This window comes from Aplidium turbinatum, chromosome 17 (genome assembly GCF_918807975.1).
Source record: "Aplidium turbinatum chromosome 17, kaAplTurb1.1, whole genome shotgun sequence".
Lineage (NCBI taxonomy): Eukaryota > Metazoa > Chordata > Ascidiacea > Aplousobranchia > Polyclinidae > Aplidium > Aplidium turbinatum.
Genome location: NC_137488.1, coordinates 15,810,647 through 15,815,990, shown reverse-complemented (window position 1 = coordinate 15,815,990; position 5,344 = coordinate 15,810,647). Strand labels below are relative to the sequence as shown.

The 5,344-nt window shown below is 38.1% G+C and overlaps 1 pseudogene; it reads left to right on the top strand.

Annotated features, from left to right (window-relative positions):
• LOC145786510 (nucleoside diphosphate kinase A pseudogene) lies at positions 1–502 on the top strand (annotated as a pseudogene).
• Positions 503–5,344: the final 4,842 nt, after the last annotated feature.

The window sequence follows — 5,344 nt, the reverse complement described above, 5'->3', positions numbered from 1 at the left end:
ATGTCAAAGAATCAAGAAAGGACCTTCATTGCTGTGAAGCCAGATGGTGTTCAACGTGGCTTTGTTGGCAAAATAATTGGACGTTTCGAAGATAAAGGATTTAAATTAGTTGCATTGAAAATGCTCACTGCAGACAATAATCTTCTCGCAACTCATTATGGAGAGCATGTCAAAAAGCCGTTTTATGACGGTTTATTGAAGTATATGGCTTCAGGGCCTGTTGTGGCAATGGTTTGGGAAGGAAAAGGTGTAGTTAAAACTGGTAGACTAATGCTAGGTGAAACAGACCCTGCTGACTCAAAACCTGGCACCATTCGTGCAGATTACTGTATTGGCATTAGAAAAAGTATAATACATGGATCTGATTCCATTAAGAGTGCACAAAGAGAAATTGCTTTGTGGTTCCAACAATCTGAATTAAATGAATTAACCAGCTGCCACAGTAACTGGTTGTATGAGTAGATAAACAATTTATTTGCTATACTTTAGATATGATGTAAACAAATATAATATTAATAGATTGGCTAGAAAAAAACAATGCGACAAAATAACTTTCTGAAAAAGTATAACTTTGGATGGCAGCTGACTTTGGTGATCTATTTCGTCTTTCGCCACCATCCTTGTGCACATTGAATTTTTCTCATCAGTGTTTGTAATGATTACATTTTACCAACAAAATCGAAATGAACGATATTTCATTTGAAGATGATATAATATCTAGAGCTCGACCGATATCACTTTTTCAGGCCGATACCGATATTTATGAAATTTTTAGGTCGATACCGATATATATCGGCCGATATATATCAGCTACGAAAAGTTTGTTACCAACAAAGTTATTAAGCAACAAATCAGTCCAAGAAAGTTTATGCATTAGTTGCTGTAATGGAAAAATCATTCTTAGCACTAATCACAAAAAACACCAAACAAAAAAGAAACAACCCAGGCCTCGAAATTCGTTTTTGCTGACGGCGGACAAACGTGTCCGGTCTGAATTCTTCGCCATTTAAGAGCTATGGCTACGGTTTGTAAGGCTTTTTAAAATTGCAGCGAAGGCTTTCATCAGACCAACGAGGTGCACTTGGGAGAGTCAAAGCGCCGTGTAGCTGTAATACGCTGCGTAACTGATTAACTTCCACCGAACAAGGTCGTGTGGCTTCTTGCGTCACAATGCTCTGGGCACGGATCGGAAAACTTCTACAACGACGCTACTATTTTCTTCTGTGCAAAGTTTCACTAGGATTTTTTCTTTGGGTTGTCATGTGAGCGAAAGTTAATTTTCCCTGGGCCTTTTCTTTCTTACTGTAATACCAAAACTTGACAAATTTTGCTGCATCTTGCTGTGGTAGCCTACTCGTATGATTAATTTTGTAACGAATCTTGCCTTATCAATATCACTCGGAGATCAAAGCCAGACATTGTGACCAGGGCCGGATTTAGCTGATGGGGGGCCCGGGGCACTTTTAGATCGGGGGGCCCCCGTGCAAAAAAAAATTGTTCGCGCCTACGGCGCGAAAAACCATCTCTACGTCTACAGCAGTATCAATCCAGTACTGCACAGCATTTTGCAGAAACTTTAAAAGGCCAAAAGGAAAAAATAACACAAAATCACATTTTTTTCCACCTAGGGGGGCCCTTCAAAAGTCGGGGGGCCCGGGGCAACTGCCCCCTCTGCCCCCCCCTAAATCCGGGCCTGATTGTGACGTAAGACTTGAAATAAGTTGCGCGTGGTTAGTGTAAAAGTACACCGGTACTCCCATCAATTCTTAGTGAAAAATTCACCTTTGTTACACTGATTCAATGTCATCAATCGTTGAAGCAACGTAAAACTTGAAAGTTTTCCTGCTTGAATGGAAGCTAAGGGATACGGTATTAACATTTTCTAGATGCGTTCACTAGAATGGGCGGGAAATCATATTCTCACAACAATTGTTCGTGTTATGCAAGCATGTTTGAGCAACTTGTGTTTCTTCTAAAGGCATGTATGGCTGGTTTTGAGTTTGCTTTTGCTGGCCGATGTTTATCGGCGAAAAATAGTCGATACAATATGCTACTACACGTGATATCGGCTGACCGATATATCGGTCGAGCTCTAATAATATCCTACTGGTTAAAGAGTTTGTGGTGTAATCAATTTCAACTTCAATCATGGTTGATTTTCATAAACGTTTAGTTGTTTATTTCACTAAACGTGGGGATATGTCAGTCCGTAAATCTTACTATCAAACATTTTTTTCCGGTCTTGTATATCATAATGTTACGTATTTTCACACTGTTTAGTTCAGTATGGAACTTTCTACAAGGCCTGGCACTCCCCATGTAAACATAGGAATTGATTATATTCCTAAGAGTAAACTTTGCTCGATTAACATTGTGCCTTCCACTCGCAAATTACATACCGCTCTGTAATTGTGTTTTTCTTTACATATTTATGACAGCCAAAGTTCTTCTGTGTTCACTTGATTATGTGCATTTAGTCCAATTCAATACATGTATCAGCTTACAGACTGCATTAAGATGAATCTATTTGTCTAATACAGTGGTTCCCAACCTTTTTGTGTTGGTGACTCCCTTTAAAAATTTTCGTAGATACCGCGACCCCCACTTATATTCTTTCCTAAATGCAAGTGTACTATTAACAAATAATACAACAAAAGGCAGCACTAAAAATGTTTTTCTTGCATTTATTGACAAATCAATGCGATGGTTGACTTTGTAGGTCTGCAGCTAACCGTGAAATTCGAGGTTACGTGCTAAACAGAGCCAGACTCATGTCGTATTCCACATCCATTCTATTTCTTTCCTTCGTTTTCATATGCAGAAAAGTTTTAATTTACACCTTTGCAGCGAATAGTCCTACACTGTATGCGTCCACTGTGATGTAATAAACGTGACTAGGACCTACTGTCACGCTTATTACATCACAGTCGACTCATACTGATGCAATAATGTTGTACTACAAGCAATCCGAATGAAATAGCTAGCGGGCCGGTACCTTGTCCAACTTACATTCACTTTTGTTGTTGCATGAGCAACAGCTTCGCAACCCCCTATAAAATGCTCTGCGACCCCCAGGTTGGAAACCACTGGTCTACTACTACTTTTCCTTCATTGATTGACACTTGACAGTCTGGCTGTCAGTATTCAATTTTATTTGTCTATAAAACTACCATAGATTTGCTTTTTCAGGATGTTTATTCAAGATGACCATATATTTATGTATGCTACAGTTTATTTTATGTATATATATATTGAACCATAGGCATACGAAGGCAAACAAGACAAACTCTCTACCGAAGCTGTAGCCCAGTGGTTTTCAAAATTTTTTCGGTGCGACACACTTGGAAGAATTTCACAAGTGTAGATGCAAACAACATGTGTAGCCTGATGCTGCGGGTTTGCTGTGGTGGTAGCGGTTTACAGCTAGTTTTTGGAACACAGCTACAGTACCGTAGTGACAAACCGCTACCACGACAGCAAACCCCTAGCATCACGTTAAAACAGGTTGTTTACATCTACACTTGTGAAATTACATACGATCATGCTGCTAAAAGTGAAACTCAATTTATTGGAAGAATTTGCTGAACTTGCCATGCAATTATGACGGTTGATGGCATAGATCAGGGGTGGCGAACCACTGACCCGCGGGTCACGAAGTGACCCATCACAGATTTTCAGTGACCCACTTGTCTTTTTTTAAATAATGAAATTTAAACAAATATTTCAGCAAAGAATAAATGTTTCACTAAATATTTGTAATGCGGCCCCACCCTATTTTAATCTAGTACCGTACCGAATTGCCGTATACCAGTCTGACACAACTTAAGTTGTGGTAATGTTTTACAGCGATTTGTTGAATTGTTGTAAGAAGTAGGCTAGGCTACAACTTTTTTTAGCTGAAAAAAATCAAAAATATCCAGAGTTAAGCGAAAGTAGGCTACTTGGTTGAATGATTTACATTTTTTTGCTGATTTCACAATGCATTACCTACAATAAGTTAAATATTAAATTGCAAGGCTGTGGAAATATTGTATTATCTAGGCCTACCATATTTTCATCACCCAAAAAGAGGACATGTTTAGTAAGCAAGTAAAATGCAAGTGGATTTTTACGTTTAAGCAATTTTTACCTTCTTAGATGATTATAGGCCTATGCAGGGATTAGCAACAGTGACAACTAAAAAACATGACATATTTATTTGTCAGATTCAGTCGATGAACATTTTGCTGTTCATATAATTTTCCTCACAGAAAACATGCCTTTTACCTTTGCATTTCGAACCATAGCCTATTGCAGACGAAGAGTTGCTCGATATTTAACGATTCATTAAAAAAGAACATAGTTCTGCAATGTTTGAACAATTCTGTCCATTTTCTAATGTGCCATCATTTAAAAAAAGCTAATGTGGGCTAGCTATCAGGTTTAAGACACCTTTGCACTAGCTTTGGTATATAGATCGAACAGTTTCACATCATCAATGCCAACATTTTTCTCTGACAGATACTTCACACACCGCTGAAAAGTATTATCCTATTCTTTGGTGTAAGACAGAATAAGCATCCGATCGACATAGTTCTGCAATGTTTGAACAATTCTGTTCATTTTCTAATGTGCCATCATTTAAAAAAGCTGATGTGGGCTAGCTATCAGGTTTAAGACACCTTTGCACTAGCTTTGGTATATAGATCGAACAGTTTAACATCATCAATGCCAACATTTTTCTCTGACAGATACTTCACACACCGCTGAAAAGTATTATCCTATTCTTTGGTGTAAGACAGAATAAGCATCCAATCAAAGGATGTGAACTCGAAAAATGAAATTATAGCGGTCTATTCATCCAAATAGGCAACACAAGAGTCGAACAATAGAAATAGCCTACATCGGACATGGTCATCGAGTAACACTTTCTTTGTTTGCCATCGAAATAAATGTAGCCTATCTACCGCATTCACAGCAAGCAATGTATTGTCAACTTCAAAGTCAATAAACACTTTTCTTAAAAAAGGAAAGCCTATTTCTGCCACAGCTCACAGAAAACATAGGCTACTTTTCCTTTTTGGTATCGTTGCTTAGCCTTATTTAGCTTTCGCCAAACGTCACATAAATATAAAACCCTGTTGAAAATAATAGCAATGCAAAAAAGAGGACATTTGAGTATTTTCAAGCGTCCTCGGAGGACAATTCATTTTTCATGAAAAAAGAGGACAAATCCTCCTAAAAGAGGACATATGGTAGCCCTAGTATTATTCATGTTTGCGCACATTAAAGCATTTGAGAAGAAACTTGTTATTTTTTCTGTAGACCTTGAACAAGGTCAGCTGAAATATTTTCCTCAGTTGTT